A 16,239-nucleotide genomic window follows, 5' to 3' on the forward strand; every position below is an offset into this window, starting at 1 on the left:
TTAAGGTGTACAATATGATATTCCACAGATATCCACAGTGTCTGTGGACGTGATATGAGTACCACCATCAGGCTAACATCTCTCACCTCCCATAATTACCTCTTCAGGCAGGTGATGTGAGAATACTTAAGATTGGGCAGATTGCAAGCATACAATACTGTGGTCCTCGTTGCCGTACATTAGATCTCCAGAACTCACCCGTAACTGAGAATTTCTACTCGTAGTTCAACATCTCCCCAGTTCCTCTACCCCCTTATCCCTGGCAACCACCACTCTGCTCTTTCTAGGAGTTTGGGTCCACCTATAAATGAGATCATGCAGTATTTGTCTTTTAATTCCTGGCTTATTTCACTTACCATAATATCCTCCAGGTCTATCCATGTCTAAAATGGCAGCATTTCCTTTTTTTTTTTTTAAGGCTGAATATCCCATACACACACACACACACACTCACACATATCTGTCACACTTTATTTATCCTTTTATCCACTGATAGACATTTAGCTGCTTCTCTCATCTTGCCTCTTGTGAACAATGCCGTAATGAACTTGAGAATGCTCTTTGAGGTCGTGATTTCATTTCTTTGGGATAATACCCAGAAGTGGGATTGCTGGATCATCTGGTAGTTATGTTTTTTAAGTTTTTGAGTCCTCTTCATACTGCTTTCCAGAGTGACTATACCACTTTACAGTGGACTCCCTTTTCTCCACACCCTTGCCAACAGGTACCTGTTGACTTTGGTAATAGTCATTCTGTCAAGTGTGAGGTGTTAATGTGGTTTTGATTCATATTTCCCAGATGGTCAGTGATCTTGAGCAACTTGGCCATTTGTATGTCTTTGGAAAAAAAAAAAAACGTCTCTTCAGGTCCTTTTCCCATTTTAAGGTTGGATTATTTATTTATTTTTGCTATTGAGTTGTAGGCGTTCCTTGTGTTTTTTGGATATTAATCCCTTCAGGTAGGTGTTTCCCAAGTATCTTTTTCATTCCATTGGTTGTCTTTTCATTTTGTTGATGGTTTCTTTTGCTGTGCAGAAACACTTTAGTTTGTGCGGTCCCATTGTTTATGTTTTCACTAAAAACATTATGAAAATAATAACTTGGCTTTCAAAATTCTGAATTTCATCTTTACAATTGTTCTTTTTTTTTTTTTCCTTAAAGATTTTATCCATTTGACAGCGAGCACTCAAGGTGGTGGAACGGCAGACAGGCAGAGGGAAACAAATGGAGAGGGAGGCAGAGGGAGAAGCAGGCTCCCCACTGAGCTGGGAGCCTGACATGGAGCTCAGAAATGGTGCTCGATCCCAGGACCCTGGAATCATGATCTGAGCCAAAGGCAGACACTCAACTGACAGAGCCACTCAGCCACCCCTATGTTTCTTACAACATTTTGAAACCAGAATTCTTTTTCAAGTCTCAAAACATTTTAGTAAATTTCTTTTTGTTGTTGTACTTTTTTTATTAAAGCATAACTGACATACAAAGTAATAGTTCCAGGTGTACAACATGGTGATTCAACAAGTCTACACATCGTGCAATGCTCACCATGTGTGGTTACCATACAACATTATTACAGTATTGACTATATTCCCTCTGCTGTGCTTTTCGTCCCCGTGACTCACTTATTTAATTAACTTATTTATGTTTAAAGATTTTATTTATTTGAGAGATAGGTAGAGCACAAGCAGGAGGGAGGACCAGGCTCCCCGCTGAGCAGAGAGCTCAACATGGGGCTCGATCCCAGGACCCTGGGGTCATGACCCAAGCTGTAGGTAGATGCAGCTGACTGAGCCACCCAGGTGCCCCGACTTACTTATTTTATAATTGGAAGTTTGCACCTCTTAATCCCCTTCACCCATCCCCCACCCACCTCCTCTCTGGCCACACCACCACTGTGTATTTATGAGTCTCTTTCTGTTTTTCATTTGTTCATTTGGTTTTTTGGATACCACATATATGTGAAATGGTATTTGTCTTTCTCTGTCTTACTTCACTTAGTGTAATACCCTCGTCCATCTTATGTTGTGTATGTGTTTTTTTGCCATCAAATGGCAAGATCTCATTCTTTTTATGGCTGAGTAGTAGTCTGTTTTGTGTGTGTGTGTGTGTGTGTGTGTGTGTATATATGTATATATATATATATATATATATATACCACTTCTTTATCCATTCATCTATTGATGGACACTTAGTTTGCCTCCACATCTTGGCTATCATAAATTATGCAGCAGGGAACCCAGAGAGGTGCACACATCTTTCCCAATTAGTATTTTCATTTTCTTTGAGTAAGTACTCAACAGTGGAATTACTGGATCATTTGGTACTTCTGTTTTTAACTTTTTGAGGACCCTCCATACTGTCTTCCACAGTGGTTACACAAATTTACTTCCCACCAACAGTGCACAAGGATTCCCTTTTCCCCACATCCTTGCCAATACTTGTTACTTCTTGTCTTACTGATTCTAGCCATTCTGACAGGTGGGAGGTGACATCTCATTGTCTTGATTTCATTTCCCTGATGATGAGTGATATTGAGCATCTTTGCATGTGTTGGGAAAATGTCTGAAAAAATGTCTTCTTTTCAGACCATCTGCCCGTTTTTTTTTTTTTTAATTTTTATTTACTTATGATAGTCACACAGATTGAGAGAGAGAGAGAGAGGCAGAGACATAGGCAGAGGGAGAAGCAGGCCCCATGCACCGGGAGCCTGACGTGGGACTCGATCCCGGGTCTCCAGGATCGCGCCCTGGGCCAAAGGCAGGCGCTAAACCGCTGCGCCGCCCAGGGATCCCCATCTGCCTGCTTTTAATCAGATTCTTAGTTTTTGGGGTGTTGGATATTTTGGATATTAACCTCTTATTGGATATTTTATATGCACATATCTTCCATTGAGCAGATTGAATTTTCATTTTGTTGGTGGTCTCATTTGCTCTGCATAAGCTTTTTAGTTTGATAAGGTCCCACTTGTTTGTTTTCACTTTTTGTTACCTGCCTTTTGGTGTCAAATTAAAAAAATCATCAAGACTAATGTCAAGGATCTTTCCCCCTGTGTTTTCTTCTAGGAGTTTTATGGTTTCAGGTCTTATATTGAAGTCTTTAATCCATTTTACATTGATTTTTGTATATGACATAAGAGTTCAGTTTCATCCTTTTATATGTGGATATCCAGTTTCCTAACACCATTTTTTGAAGACTGTCTTTGTCCATTGTGTGTTCCTGGCATCCTTGTTGAAGATTAGTTGACCATAAGATTTAGGGGTTTGAATTGAGGATAATTTGCACTTTACTTGGTTATGTATTTGAAAGAGTAAGGGAGCTAGGGTGACTTATTTTTTGTTAAAGAATGTAGGTACTTTTGGGCACCTGGGTGGCTCAGTCAAGCCTCTGCCTTTGGCTCAGGTCATGGTCCCAGAGTCCCAGGATTGAGCCCAGTCCTCCTGGTTGTCTGGCTCACTGCTCAGCAGCGAGTCTGCTTCTCTCTTTACCTCTGCTGCTTCCCCTGCTTGTGCTTTTTCTCCTACTCTCTCACTTGCACTCTCTCTCAAATAAATAAAATCTTTAAAAAAAAAATGTCTCTCATCAAACATGAGAGACAATGAGCAAACAAAATGGCCACTTTCAAGTTATACATGGAACAGCTGCTTGTTTCTTGAGAGAATATAGAGCCTGAGGAGTTGAGAGCACAAAACATTATTGAAATGATGTCTTATCTCTTTTAAAAATGAAAGTTTTTTTTGTTTTCTGCTTTATAACTTTGCACTGTCTAACATAATCATCTCTTTGCCCCCTCCCAAGTTACTCAAATACAGGTAATGCTTCAGGAGGGCATGCCATGACTTCCCATGCTGCTGTCCTAAGCTGCGGTCATGGACTGGACCATTTAACAGGGCTGGAGTGTTGGAAAGGCTCGACTGACAGTGGGCTGCCATGGGCCTGGGAGAGCGGTCTAGCAGCTGGGGCTGGGTGCTGGGGCTCTAGGCAGGGAGTGGGACCTCTGCTAGAACTTGCTCCTCTCCTAAATTCTGTTTCATTTAGAATTGCTCCCTAATTTCTCCATTCTTCTTGGGGGATTTCATGCTCTCTGGCTTCAGTGGCACCTGTCCCTGATGTTCCCTGCCTCAAGACCAGGTGGACATGGGTTCCTACTTGTTCAATGTCATGTGCATGGCTACAGGCATCTCAAATGACATGTATAGAATTGAATGTATTCCCTTAAATGTGCTCCTCCTGAGCTATCATCCACTTGGCTGTTACCTACTCACCACATTCCACCTTGTGGAATGGCCAAACCTTGCCCCTCCTGCTATCCAGTTCTTATTAGGTGTCTGATCCATTCCACTTCTCTCTGGCCTCTCTGCCAGTCTCTCAGGACATTTGTCTCCGGTTACTATGTAGCCTCATTACCTCTGATCTACTGATCCGCTCTGCTGTCTGAGGAATGCTCTGAAACATGGCCCTCCCTTGTGTGGCATCCAAGGCCCCTATAATCAGATTTGACGAATTCTCAAACTTCATTCCTTAGATGTCCCCCTCCCTTTCCAAACACACAGAAGCACACAGGCCTTGGTCATACTGAACTAACTTCCCTCGTACGTGCTTTCCTGCCTAGCTGTCATTCTGTTGTCTCACATAATGGGCCCTATGCTGTGGACTAGGCACTATGGTTATTGCCAGAGATCTTTGGATGGACAAAATAGGCCATTCCCTCACTGATTTTACCTTCAGGTTGGAAGATAATTCGTGAAGCCTTACCAGTTGCAGGGTTAGGTGTCCCTTGTTAGAGATTCTCTAGAATCCTGGGATATTCTTACCAAGATCTACTATACTGTTTTTAGTACCATGTCCTGTTTTCCCACTAGGCCACTCTCAAATACATATGTCTTACTGATGATTGGGTTTCTCAGCATAAAACATAGTTAAATACTTAGTACATACTTAATGAATGAAAATCTAGATGGGCAGAAGTTGGCCTGGAATCCTTCACAATGAAATGAACATAAAATATTTCTTGACATGACACATGAGGGGTAAATGGAAGGAAAAAAAATGTATATGGTTGTGAGGGGTAGCATCTCTTTTAAAGCTACTCATTATGTCGCTGGATTATTAGAAATATACGAAGTTTGGGAATAGAAGGATACATATCTAGTCTTCTTTGTAGATCTTAATTGCCTCATAGCTGAACAAAATGTGAAAAATTTTAAAAAAGTGAACCTGCCAGGGCACCTGGGTGGCTCAGTTGGGCGTCTGCCTTTGGCTCAGGTCATGGCCCTAGGGTCCTGGGATCTAGCCCTGCATTGGGCTCCCTGCTCAGCAGAGAGTCTGCTTCTTCCTCTCCCTCTGCCACTACCCTCTACTTGTGTTCTCTCTTTCTCTCTCTCAAATGAATAAAATCTTAAAAAAAAAAAAAGTGAACCTGCCAGCCATTGAAGTTGCATTTATGAGGTTTTAAAAAATGTCATTCTAAACTATTCATCCTTTTCTTGAAAACTAGTCAAATGTGTGGCTGAATTATGTATAGTCCTCACTCAAGGCTGTTCTGCAGACCAGTCTATACTTTGCTTTTCCTGGTCCCTTTGAATGGACAGGCTTGTTTTGTTTTGTACCTTCCCATTGGGCAAGGGGAACTTAAAACAATAGTCCAGAGTTCTACCTCCTATAGAACTTTGAAGACTTGAAATTTAATCTATTTTCACAGGTGATTCATTTAAAAATTCACCTTTATATTCAGAAAAAGATGCTAACTAAAACACTCATGCTCTCACTAAATGTTTGATGACAGAAGACAAGACCTTCCAAGTTTTCTTTGATTTCCCAGGTATTAGACATTCAGCAAGCTCAATATGAATAATATTACTAATTTTAATAATGTAAAGGTGATTGTATGTCAATAATAGATATTGTGGTGTGAATTCTGGCTCTGTCGCATACTGGCTGTCTGACTTTGGGTAATTAAATTGCTTTGGGTACTTCATTACTTAGAAATACCTGGTGAGGTTTTTTTGGTTATCATCAGTAAAACAGAGAGACAGTGAAATGATATATTGCAGTCATTTGCTTATTTGTTTTCTTCCCTGCTAGACCATGAGTTTCTTGCCACAGGAGCTAGATCTTATTTTTCTTTAGATCCTGAGTATCTACTTGGCATGTCAGTAGGTTGGTAGTAAATATTTATGAGCTGAAATCAAGAAGAATGAACAGTCTTGCTAATTTGATCTGAATTAAAATATTCTAGTACTTGACAAAATTAGAAATGGTTTTCCTTTCTGGTTTAGGCCTTACACAGATTCTTTTAGTTAGAAAGGAACAGAAGTTTCTGGATGGGGTGAAAAGTCAGCCAAAAGATTTGTCTGCTAAAGTTGAGATTTAGCAACTTAAGTTGAGATTTAGCTAAAGTTGAGATTTCTTCCTAAATGCTCCTGGACCCAGAGTCCTTGATTTGGAGAGTAGACACAAGCATACCAGACTTCCGTGGAGTGGAGGAGGTGGAGCAGGATAAATTATCAGTCCACAAGGCTTTTTATTTTATTTGGGCCTGTGAAGGAATATTTCTGTTGATTCTCTAACAGAAACAAAATGGTCAGCCAGCACTCTTTCTAAATAAAGAGGGACTTTCAACAGGGAATTTGCAGAATTTAGTTCTTCCTTTTGCCAAGTGTAACTACCCTTTTGCAAAAGGGCATACTGATCTTTTTGTCCTTGCTTAAGGAAAATGGTATTAGTTCCACCTCTTTTCTAAGAAAATGGAAAAATCCTTTCATGTGAAGCCTCTAGGTGATGGCATTGTCAGGATGCATGGGGAAGTGGAGGTGGATGTGGTAAGAGCCAGCAGCTAGGGTTCCAGAAAGAATTCTTGAGATTGAGACATTTTTGGTGCAAAAGGGTGTTGTTTTTTTTTTTTTTAAGATTTTATTTTTTTATTTATGAGACACAAAGAGAGAGGCAGAGACATAGGCAAAGAGAGAAGCAAGGTCCCTGCAGAGCCCCATGTGGGACTCAATCCCAGGACCCCGGGAACACAATCACTGAGCCACCCAAACGAACCCAAAAAAGGTGTTTTTATTAAAGCCCATGGGAGCAGGACCCATAGGCAGGAAGAGCTGCATGGGATTGTGAGGGGTGACTGATTATGTACTTTCAAGTTAGGAGGGAGGGGTGGAGATCATGGAAGTTTCCAAAAGGATTCTCACCTAAACAGTCTTAAGACTTGCAGGTTCCGGATCCCTGGATGGTGCAGCGGTTTGGCGCCTGCCTTTGGCCCAGGGCACGATCCTGGAGACCCGGGATCGAATCCCACATCGGGCTCCCGGTGCATGGAGCCTGCTTCTCCCTCTGCCTGTGTCTCTGCCTCTCTCTCTCTGTGACTATCATGAATAAATAAATAAAATCTTTAAAAAAAAAAAAAAAAAAAAGACTTGCAGGTTCCTGGAGGTCTGGCTGTTGTCAAGCTACGGTTGCTTTTTGCCTATAGCAATTCATTAACATTAATGCCGTCAGGAACTCCTTGGATTGTCATAGTCTATCCCTCCCAAGTATTTGTCATGGAGCTGCAAGTTGTAAGGAAATGTAATTTTACCTATATTTCTTTTGCCTTTGTTCTCTTTATCTGGGGGAAGTGGGGCTGTTAGAAAATACAAAGTCACCTCAACATGGGGGAAAGTCACCCCCTCCACAGACTCCTTATCTGGGAGGTGCTGCAGGGCTCAGGCCACCTAGATAGCACATCTTCCTTCAGGATACATCCAGCATCCTCTTACCTCTGCATCTCACATTCATCATACCTTCTGAGAGAGGTTCTGGAACGTCCCTATGTTGGACAGAGTCACCTCAGAGGCCGTTGACTTCTTGTGTAACCTAATTCCCGGAGGCCTTGAGCTTGGTCAAATCTGCGCTGCTTGGGCTTGCAGGGTTGGTTTCCAGCCCCCATATCTGGGCAAGCCAGTCCTCTTAGGCTGAAAGATGTGCCTAAAGCTGTTCTCCAAAGGAGACTAGCTGCTAGAGGGACACTTAAAAGTCATGGATTCCTTTTCAGGGCTGACCACATTCCTCAACTCTGATCCTTTAAGAGATACTTAGAATATTCTGGATTCCTAAGATTGTGCTTCAGAGAAGTAAATAAGAACTGAGGGTTAATGCTACTCTCTGTTAGAGTTCTAGCCTAACCTTCCAAGTCCTCTGACACTGTTTGAAGAATCCTTTGAATCATTTGTAATCGTGTTCCCTTCTCTTATGCTTTGTTTAGTTACTGTTATAGCATAAAAATATATGAACCTGCATTTCTGTGATGTCTTGACAGCTCTAGATGTTTTATCATTGACTTCTCAAAACTGAGGAAGGTAGGATATTAACAGAGGATATAGGGCGGCCGGGGGTGGGGGTGGGGCACTTGGAACTGCGAAGTGACTTGTTCCGTGTTATGTCTCTCAGGATCAGACAGGGGTGCCCAAAATGTGGGGTGACCCATTGGGGTGGAAGCTGGCAGTGAAAGAATTCACCTGAGGGAGAACAAAGCAGATAGTTTACTAAACTAAAGGAAGTACTAACTACTTCCTTCTGCAAGGAAGCAGTGGGTAGGACAGCAGGGGAGAGGCTGTCTGCCTGGAGGCAGTGGGGGAGGGCTGTAAAGGGGGAAAGTGAGGAGTTACAGAACCTATGGAATTTTACTTTTTTTAGTACCTGTGCCTGGTTGTAAGGAGCCCTTTGGTTAGTTAGGGCCTCGACATTGTGAGGCAGGTTGCCTGATGGTCCTGTCTGTATTCAGCCACAGGGTTACTGTCGGTCCTTCTGCTTTGCTCTACGTTTTGTTACTCAAGCCTGTTGCCTAAAAGTGGCCTCTATTTCAGAATCACACAGTGATTAAAATGAGTTCAGGCTCATCTTCCTGCTTCCTGCGTGAGCCATCTTACCATAGGTCATGCTACATCACAGCTTTGAGGACAGCAAGTTTGATAGATGTCCTCATCTTAATGAGATGTCTGTATAGAAACTTATTTGGTGGTTTCCTCTGGAAGGAGGTAAGCTCTGGCTGTGCTTTTTTGCTATTTTTGTTCATTGCTGCATCTTCAGTGCCTAGAGTGGGTTCTGGCACGCACTGGGCACCTCAGTAAAAGTAACTGAATTAATTAAAAAGACATTGATTCCACAAAAAAAAAATTTTTTTTGTGGAGTCCTACAGAAAAGGCTGTTAGTAAAACCTATCAGACTCCCCCATCTCGAAAAAAGAAATAGGTCTCTGTACTAAGTGACATGAAATACTTCTCATAGTGAAGGTTAGGTCTCTTCAGTTATACTCTCCTTCTTTAGCACAGCTATCCTCTCCCAAAGCAGAGATAAATTAAACTTCTTTCTTGGATGGACTTAAGGTATGTGATAAAGGGGATTCCAGAAACCTCTAAGGCAGCCTTCCAAACATCAGCCCTAGAGCAACAGTATGTCTGGAAGACACCCATCCTAAATAACACCTGTGACCTGCTTAAAACAGCTTAGGATTTAAAAATTCTAGTTCATTCCATGCTAAAAAGCACTTGACAGATATCCTACAGTCAAAGGAATAAGCTCTCATGGAGTCAAGAAAAGCACCTCCCTGAACCAGTTGTCAGAGGGCTCTGGATCAGTCTAATTATAGACCGCGTTCTGCGCTTGTGGAGCTGTGGCACCTGACTTGCACGAGTCCTGGATGCACACACGAGTGTTTCAAGGATGGATTTGTCAGCCACAGACTTCTATTTCAAGCGTTTGCAGGCTGGTCATATTTTGTGCCATCGCGGTGTCACCATGAAACAAAAGAAGGAACAGGTGAGCTCCGTTGTGTGTGTGCACCTGGTCGGACAATGATTTAAGGCCAGCAGCTGGGCCGCCTGGAAATCCAGTGTCCACCGCGTAGGGCTTGGGGCAGCTGAGTTACCGGGCGGTGGACCAGGCTTTCTGAGAGGCAACTATCAGAAAAGTACATGTCAGGTAACATTTTTTGTAACAAGCTTCCTCCCTCCTCCCAGCAGCCCATCGATTCCGCGCCATCAGCCCAGTGCACGCAGCCGCTGTTCTGACGCCGGCCGCTGTGAGATCACCTGACAGGAAGCCGAAGATGGGGGTGTGCTGCAAGGCAGGGGAACCGAGGAGACAGCGGGGGCGTCGGACTGCCCCCTTCTCCGGGTCCGAGGTGGGGCGGGGTGGGGGCCGCGGCGGCCCGGACCGCAGGCGGGGCTGGGCAGGAGCGCCAGGGAGCATGCGCAGCAGGCCCGCCGCAGGCCCGCAGCCCAGCTCTGGCGCCATCTAGCGGCGGCGTCCCCGCAGCGGCCCGGAGGGAGCGCCCCGAGCTTGGTTCCGCCGCAGCCCGCCTCCGCGGCGCCCGCTGAGACTGTGCAAAGCAAGGTGGCCAGGGGCGAAGCGAAAATACTTGTACATTTATATGTCTAGGGGGGAAAATCTGGAAGATGCGCCAGGATAACATTTTGTCGGGTCTGGTCTCAGGGCCCCAGAAATTTATTTATTTATTTATTTATTTATTTATTTATTTATTTATTTATTTATTTATTTATTTATTATATTTTTAAGATTTTATTTATTTATTCATAGACACAGAGAGAGAGAGAGAGGCAGAGACACAGGGAGAGGGAGAAGCAGGCTCCATGCAGGGAGCCCGACGTGGGACTTGATCCTGGAACTCCAGGATCACACCCCGGGCCGAAGGCAGACGCTAAACCGCTGAGCCACCCAGGGATCCCCCCCTTTTTTTTTTTTAAGATTTTATTAATTTATTCATGATAGACATAGAGAGAGGCAGAGAGAGACACAGGCAGAGGAAGAAGCAGGCAGAGGGTTTCTTTAACTCAATTTCCCGGTTCTGTGCAAAAATAAAGAGGTGCCTAGAGTGGAACAAACAGCTTTGGGAATTAGAGACTTGGGACCCTGCTCTCAGATTTGCAACTTACAAGATAACTTCTTTGAGGCTGGGTGGATTCAAGAGGGTGGTGGTAGTTCCTCACACTCGGACCACCCAAGCGCTACTGCCTGTGCCCAGCACCGATGCCCCCAGTCCTCCAGGTGCTCATCGCCCTCTGCTCCTGGTACCCATCTGCTTTGGACCACTCCTCGACCTTCCTCTGGCCATTCGTGTCTTCTGCATCATTTCCCCCTCTCTGCTAGATAGTCCCATCAGCAGAGACATGGTATAATCATCCCATTTTAAACCAAACCTCTTGACCCTTTGTTCCTGCAGCTAGCACCCCACTTCTCCTCATTTTTATGTTATGACAAAATGTCTCCAAAGGGCTGTCCATTCCTGCTGTCTCCACTTCTCCCATTCTCTCACGACCCACCCTGTCCTGGCCCCTTCACTGAGGCTGCTTTTGCCAAGGAAGCTAGTGAGCCCCTTGGTGCTGAATTGTGGGGTCAGTTCTTAGTCTTTTCTTTTTCTTTTAAGATTTTATTTTATTTTAGGGTCGCCTGGGTGGCTCAGTTGTTGAACATCTGCTTTTGGTTCAGGTTGTGATCCCGGGGTCCCAGGATCGAGTCCTGTATCAGGCTCCCTGCGGGAAGCCTGCTTCTCCCTCTGCCTGTGTCTCTGCTTCTCTCTCTCTCTGTGTCTATGAGTAAATACATAAAATCTTAAAAAAAAAAAAAAAAAGATTTTATTTTATTTTATTTTATTTTAGAGATAAACATGCAAGCAGGGGTGGGGAGGAGAGGGACAAGTAGGTTCTGTGCTGAGCGTGGAGACCACTGGGGCCTGAACCCAGGACCCTGAGATCATGACCTGAGCCAAAATCAAGAGTCAGATGCTTAACTGACTGAGCCACCCAGGGGCCTCCAGTTCTCAGTCTTTATCTTTGATGGCTTATTGGTAGTATTGGACACAGTCACTCACTTCTGGAAACCTTTTGTGCTCCTGGCTTCAGTACCCTACACTTGAATCTTCTCCTACTCTGGCTATCTTCCACTTTCCAGGGGCTCAGTCCTTGGATGTCTTTGCCAGTGATACTCCTTAATAATCTTATGCAGTCTCGGGGCTAAAGATGCTACCTGTATATGCTGGCTACTCCAGAGTGTCATCTCTAGGCTAGGTGTCACCTCTGAACTTCAGATTCAGATAGCCAGCTGTCTGTGACCGCTCAGACTTGGAGTCTCTAAACCGAACTTTTGATCTTTCCATCTGCATCTGCTGTCTTAGGTCATCTCCATCCTACTTAATGGTTCCTTCAGGCTTCCGGACACCCAGGCCAAAAAGATCCATCATCCTTGACCCCTTCTTTTCTCTCACCCCTCACATCCAGTCTGTCTGGAAACCTTGTTGGCTCTGCCTTCATGATTCCAGTCATTTCTCACCATCTCCACTATCACTCTTGTCCTACCCTTCTTTATCTATTTAATGCCCATCTCCTGCACAAAAAGATCAGCTCCATGAGGAGTGGGGTTGGCAGTTTTGTGTGTTGCTCTATCTGTAGGGCTTCAAACCATGGCCTGCTTGGTACTCAATAAACATTGGCCAACAAATGAGTGAATGAATGAAGCAATTGGTGAATAGCGGGTACTTAATAAATGGTAACAATTGTTTCACATTGTCCTTCTTAGATACCTAATTTGAATAGGAAATTAAAAGAGAAAATTGCACTGTGAAGCAGCAATCAGATACATCCACTTATAGTATGTATAGTTTACTTCAAAACACTTCAGCAAGGGGCTTTGGCTGGCTCGTCGGTGGAGCATGTGACTTTTGAGCTCAGGGTTGTGAGTTAAACCCCACAGCTGGATGTAGAGCCTTCTTAAAAATATCATAAAAATTAAATAACACACTTTAGTAAGAAAAGAAATACATGAAGCCAAGCTGGCAAAGCTCAAGAAGTGTGAAATTGAACCAATGTGCCCATGCCTGTTACACTGTATTCTTTCTACTCTTTCTGTAAGAAAACTTTAACAAGAGAAAAGAAACAGAAAGCATGCTATACAGCCTTTGTGGGAGACTCATGACAGCAGCATTTTGCTGTTGATTCAAAGCGACCTGCCAGTGGAGCCAGAGGCCTGGGACTGAGGACCCTGCTCACCTCCCAGGCCCGTGCAGACAACCACTGAGCAGCTTGGCAGGCCTGGTGCTGCCTCCACTTGGTTCCCTGTCCCCCACTGTCCCAGTGGCTTCTGAAAGGTGACCGGGCCAACCTGAAATGCCAGCTGCTCCTCTGAGACAAGCAGCTCTCAAGCTGCTCAGCTGTTCTAGCAAGAAAAACCTTGTGGTGCTGAGCCAAATGTATGGCTTTTGAACTTGGAGGGTGAAAAAAATTGTTAAATCTAAGCCAGAGGCCTACCAGAACTATCCACCGAAGCTACACAGAAAGGAAATAGACTTTCTCTCCGAGTGGCTTCAGTGGGATAACTCGAGACAGTATTGGGTTTAGGGTAACTGCATGTTGGAAGGTGGTCACAAGTGATGTTTTCTTTCCTGGCTTCAAAGCAAAACTCTGAGAACAGTCAGTCCATTTTACTGTTATCTCTAGGTTATGGGATTGGGGTGATATTTTTCTCACAGTTTCCTATATTTTTAAAATTTCCGCCTTCACCACATATTATTCTCATAGTAAGAGAAAATAAAAGTGTGGCTTTTTTCTCTCTATCTGCTGTGTCAGTTGGGACGCTTTCTGCTGTGACAAATCCAGATCAAACTAAAGCAGATGAAGGAGCTGCTGCTTCATAGGCATATCCTGGACCTGCCTTCCTATCTCTCCTCATCCTGGGGCCTCACTCTAGATTTAGCTGTTTTCCAGCAGATGCTTCCCTTGTGGTCACAATGCAGCTGTAAGGGCTTTGGACTTGTATCTTTCCACCTGCTAGTCCGGTAGGAACAATTCCTAGCACCCCCACCCCACCCCCGCTCCCCAATTCCTGGCAAAATGTTCTTAGGACCTCACTGGCTCATCTGCCCACCTATAACCCGATGCTGAGGCAAGGGAGATAGAGCAATGGACTGACTTGTGTCTTGGTTACATGCCTCTCCCCTGGGATGGAGGTGGGACCCTCTCCCCGAAGCGCAGGGGCTAAGGGGTAGGGAACCATAGTTTCCTAGAGGGAATTTGGTGTCCAGTTAACAAAAGAGGAGGAGTAGATAGATGGCAGATAGCAGAAAATCACAAACGTGGTCTTCCTCCCTACTCCAGAAATGATTTGTAATAACCCCAGCAGGAGAAAACTTAGGCTAAGGAAAGCTACAGTCATGGAGTCCAGAATGTAGTTCTGAGCTTCCTGGCAACTAAGGCAAAAAGGGAAGACTACCTGCTCATCAGGATTAAGCAGTAAGGAAGGACCCACAACTTGACAAAACTTTCCTAAGATAACAAGGTTCATTTTAATTTGTCCTCTCCCTCTTTTCTCTGTCCATCTCGAGCATTTCTTACTACTTTACTTTTTTTTGTCTTTCTTGGGCAGTCTTCACCTTTTTCTTGTGTACTGGGAGGAGTCCTTGTCCCTTGGCTCTGCCTGGAGCCACCATATGGCCTGCTGCCCTTTCTTCTACAGTTGAGTAGGAAACTCTGAGAACATTTGGGGTGATCCTATCACTGTGCTGCAGGAGATAGCAAACCTGAACTCGAAAGGCTAAAAACCCACTGATGTCCGATCATCAGTCCTCCAGAAACAAAGGGTCAAGAGACTAGGAATTTAGTTCTGTTTCTCCTTGAGTCACCTACACCCCACCCCTCACCAACTGACTCCCCTTCCGTCCCCCTTTTGAAGAGGACTGAGCTGGACCTGCTGGTGACACCAACATTCTGCCCGGCTGCGAAAAGCGCACTGCGCAGTGGGAAAGTACAGTTCTCCTCCCGAAACCCATTTCACAATGTCTTTTGCATCAAAAAACTTCTCAGTGATCTTCCTCCAGACCACATAGTTTCTCACAGATCCCGAGAGTTTCACACTCCATTCTTTTTCCTGTGTTGACAAGTGGAGGAAGCACATCTGTTGGGGCCAGGCGTGGTGCTGGCCCCCTCAGCCCTGCTCTCCCAAGCCCCCCTGTCGATGAAGCAGGAGCAGAGCCCGCACATCCCAGCAGCCACTGGCCTGCGGGGAGCCTTCCTGACACAGGCCCTGGTTGCTTTGGGAAAAGAAAATGTTGACCGGAAGACCCCTTCCTCCCCACTCCTAGGCTTCAAGTTTACAAAGTAGCTACAGGGCCCTGTCGATCCCCCCAAATGAAGGAGAGGAGGGCACTTTTTGGCCTTACTACTGCTTGGGGTGTTTTCTTCCCTAGAGTGGTCCTATTTGCACCTTTCTAATGGCTAACACCCACCTCCTCCCCCTACCCCCACCCCCCCACCGAAAAGCCAGGCAAGAGGCTAATTTGACTGTAGAAAGGAAGTGATCTGTAACCTTTCCTGTATGATCTGTTCAGGCTCTCTTCTATGCTGTTCCTACAGTCTGAACTTTAGTATTTTGCCTCCGTGTTTGGTGGGATCGTCTATAACCGGCGTTTTGATTATGGTCCTTTTACTTCGCAGAACATTACGTGAGTGGGTGGCAGCCACCTGCATCTCCAAGGGGAGGACCATTGCTCAGAATTGGCCGTAGGTATTTCAGCGGACTGTTGAAGAATAGGATGTGACCTAATAAGAAGAATATGCTTTAGGTTGCCTGCCGCGGTAGAAGAACATCCCCACCAAAAAGAACGTTTTTCGGCTGCTTTGTCTCTCCAGGACCCAGTGGCTTGCTTCCATCACAGACACCCCGCTAGGGCACGATTCATGTTATATACTTAGAAGCCTTATTTTAAAAATTGGATTGCAAAGCAGAGTGTATCTCACATGATTCAACATGGTTTTTCTTTTTTCCAATGGTTTTTGTGAATCTATTATGAATGAACTAATTTTGCTTTAAACAAAAGGTCTTTTATTATGCTGATACCGCATAAACACAGATGAAAGGTTTTCTCCCTGAGAATAGTTGTTAGTTCTCAACATGAAAGAATAATGAGCATTTTCACTGATGGCAGTAACTTTGACCGTTGTATGGTGAAAGAAAATGATTTACCAGTACAGCAAATTTGTGCCTTGTCTTAGCAAGCGGTCACTTATGAAATTGCCCATTCTGGGTCCTCTCCCAGGACTTCCCTAAAGTAGAGAAGTTGTAACCATTACCCTGAACTCAGGAGATTTCCTTGAAACCAGCAAATGTTTCCCGTTGGCAATGGGAATGTAAACATGACTCCAATTAGTGAATATACGACTAGCTCCTTCCTATCTGTGAGTTTAGCTGTGTTAGC

The 16,239-nt window shown here is 44.4% G+C and overlaps 1 long non-coding RNA gene across 1 annotated transcript; it reads left to right on the plus strand.

Moving 5' to 3' along the window:
- Nucleotides 1-8,997: 8,997 nt before the first annotated feature.
- On the plus strand, nt 8,998-15,808 carry LOC119871434. The gene is made up of 3 exons (XR_005357748.1): nt 8,998-9,794; nt 9,995-10,089; nt 15,479-15,808. It is a non-coding gene; the product is annotated as an uncharacterized LOC119871434 (long non-coding RNA).
- The last annotated feature ends 431 nt before the right edge of the window (nt 15,809-16,239 follow it).

The sequence above is a fragment of the Canis lupus genome, chromosome 4, assembly GCF_011100685.1.
Source record: "Canis lupus familiaris isolate Mischka breed German Shepherd chromosome 4, alternate assembly UU_Cfam_GSD_1.0, whole genome shotgun sequence".
NCBI classification, from domain to species: Eukaryota; Metazoa; Chordata; class Mammalia; order Carnivora; family Canidae; genus Canis; species Canis lupus.